The sequence below is a fragment of the Pristiophorus japonicus genome, chromosome 6 (assembly GCF_044704955.1).
Source record: "Pristiophorus japonicus isolate sPriJap1 chromosome 6, sPriJap1.hap1, whole genome shotgun sequence".
Taxonomy (NCBI): Eukaryota; Metazoa; Chordata; class Chondrichthyes; family Pristiophoridae; genus Pristiophorus; species Pristiophorus japonicus.
This window is the reverse complement of record NC_091982.1, coordinates 123,735,996-123,738,954: the sequence shown is the minus strand read 5'-3', so window position 1 is coordinate 123,738,954 and position 2,959 is coordinate 123,735,996. Positions and strand designations below refer to the sequence as shown.

The 2,959-nt window shown below is 42.3% G+C and overlaps 1 pseudogene; it reads right to left on the bottom strand.

Moving 5' to 3' along the window:
- Nucleotides 1–751: 751 nt before the first annotated feature.
- LOC139265237 (interferon-inducible GTPase 5-like) lies at nucleotides 752–2,499 on the bottom strand (annotated as a pseudogene).
- Between the last annotated feature and the right edge of the window lie 460 nt (nucleotides 2,500–2,959).

Genomic DNA, 2,959 nt, shown 5'->3' with positions numbered 1-2,959 from the left:
CCAGCCCGGCCTGTGGTCCTGCTTGGCCCTGGGGAACGGGCCCTGGGGAACTGGGGATCCGGCCCTGGGGAACGGGCCCCATCATTCCTCGTCATCTCCCCTTTAAGGGCTCCGACAAGTGATTCTCTTTCTCCCTCTGGTGATCACTCAGTGCCAGACCCTGGTTAGCTGAGACCTCACCACCCTGATTAACCTGAGACTGAGTCCGGAAGACCCAGTGAGATCAACACTCCTCCAACTGGTCACATTCTATTCCAGCTTTACCCACCTCTCACAGGGCCTGTTAGTGGACCTGAAATGGACACTGACAGTGAGACACTGCTTTTCCAATGTGAAAACACAGGATATTAGAGTGTGGGAGAAATTGAATGGGATCTGGGTTTGTATCCGTGGCGTATCGTGAAGCTTAATTTGGTTCTCAAGGTAATTATACCAATTAATTTAATTTAACCCATGCAGCCACAACCTGAGCAGCATGAGTCAGTCCAGCATGGGACGGATTACCACAACACTGAGCTACCGGACAGACATCATGAACTGAACAGGACACAATTCAGTGTGATGCTAATGGCAACTTTATTTCATTGGTTCTCCCATTCAAGGAAAATCCAATGGTCAAAACAATCACTGAAAACATAGCAAGAAATTAACATTCAGAATTACAGTCAAACATATTACATTATACTGCAATTGTCTCTAAGCTAATAGATGATACTGCAATTGTCTCTGTGTTATTAGATTATACTGCAATTGTCTCTATACTATTAGATTATACTGCAATTGTCTCTATACTATGAGATTATACTGCAATTGTCTCTATACTATTGGATTATACTGCAATTGTCTCTATACTATTAGATTATACTGCAATTGTCTCTATACTATTGGATTATACTGCAATTGTCTCTATACTGTTAGATTATACTGCAATTGTCTCTATACTATGAGATTATACTGCAATTGTCTCGATACTATTGGATTATACTGCAATTGTCTCTATATTATTAGATTATACTGCAATTGTCTCTATACTGTTAGATTATACTGCAATTGTCTCTATACTATTACAGAATGTGATGTACATGGAGTGAATTTCCGAGGCTTTCTCTCGCTTGTTGATCATAACTTCACCGCAGGTTCTGTGAAAACTCCGGAAAATATTAACCATGTTGATGTGGGTTTTCTGGTGTTTCCACTGGTCTTCGGGATGTCCTGAGGATGTGGAAGATGCCACATCCACACTACTTTCTGTTTTATTCTTGAACTTTTAATGATGTACAGGAGCGCGATGTGCTGATGTTTTAGTGCAGTCCATTTAATCAGTCCCAAATGCAGCCTGCACCACTCTCTGCGCATTCTCCACAAGCTCATTCAGTGCATCATTCAGTAGCTTGTAGGTCATTCCAAATGATGATCCTGCTCCAAAAATGGAACCAACGACTGGTACAAGGTCGAGGCCGATCTCAATGGCTGAAATGGTAACAAAGGCGCAACTCAGCAACATTCTTATCACAAATTCCTTGTTTATTTCACCCACCAGAGAGTTTTCACCACTGCTTTCAGATCTCTCACAGATTTCCCTGTCACATTAGCCAGTCTTTGAAGAGAGGCATCATCCAGACCCATATATTGACGGAACTGTATTATTGCTGTAACCAGTATCCCAATGTCACAAGCAAAGGACAGGACAGGAATGGGCACTGCTCCCACTGCTCCTGAAAGTGTTGCCAACATCCAGACTCGTGTTTTTAGCTGTTGTCTTTTATTCTCTACAATCTCCAACGTTGTGTTTGGCAGTGACAGCAAGAACACATCCTTCTTTATATCATCAAGGTTATTCGCGAAGGTTTCCTTTAATGTTGGGAAATCAAACTCATTCACCCTACGGCTTGATATCAGGAAAACAGTGGGTGATGGAAACCCGAACTGATTCAACTTGTCAACACAATAAGTTCTGATCTTTTCCATTTCTGTAGATTTTCCACCATCCGTTTGAAAACGACGGAGATCATCATCCATTTTAGATCGAGCAAAGTAAACATTCTTCCCCAGCCGCTTAATCTCTTCGCTGAGTTTTGCATCATGCTCTTTGACTCGACAGCCTAAGATAATGATGAAGAAATCGTATCTTTCAAAGTTAATTTCCCTCAGGTATGTAGCCGCAGGAAAATTAAAAGTTCCAATTCCTGGTAGATCCCAGAAGCAAACATTAGGCACGCTGGGATGTGGGTATGGGGCTGGCTCCATTGTGGTTTCTGTGTTACCAACTTCAGCTGCTCCCTCATCATCGTCCTGAAGCCCTCTCATAGCATTGATGAAGCTGGATTTCCCTGCGCCTGCCTCTCCCGTCACGGCAATGTCAAGCTTTACATTGTTGAGGTTTTCTACCTTCTTCTGTATCAGAGATACAGCCCCTTCCAGCCCTCCTGTTTCATACTCAGACTTGAGTTGATTGAGCTCTTCCTGACTGAAGAATGTAGATTTCGAACACTGAGCCATCTGATCTCTGTAGAAAAGAATGAATATTTTACACTTTGTATAATTTCTCTAATCTGTGTGTATCTTTAGTCAAACATTGAAGGAAAACTACAATGGGAACATGTTGATTTAAAGCAGAAATCAGTAAGGCTGGAGCAATTCACTCACAGCTGCTGAAAGATGCACTGAGCTGTAAAAAAAGGACCTTGTCATCCTGTAACATCACTGATCCCTCTAACCCCATCCTTCATTCCTGCTCTCCGTGCTCCTGGGGCATGTGCTATACAGGTACTCCTGGCATTGAATATCTTGTGTTCACTTTGCAGTTTGTTGTATCAAAATAGAATGTGGACTGAATGTTTGTTATTCAGGAAGATTAGAGTCAAACAGGACAGTGCAGGTATATAGTGCTGACTGTCAATCAGGTGATTATTATTAGCACTGTCATGTAGGAGCAAAGAGCACTGACGCGTTGGCATGT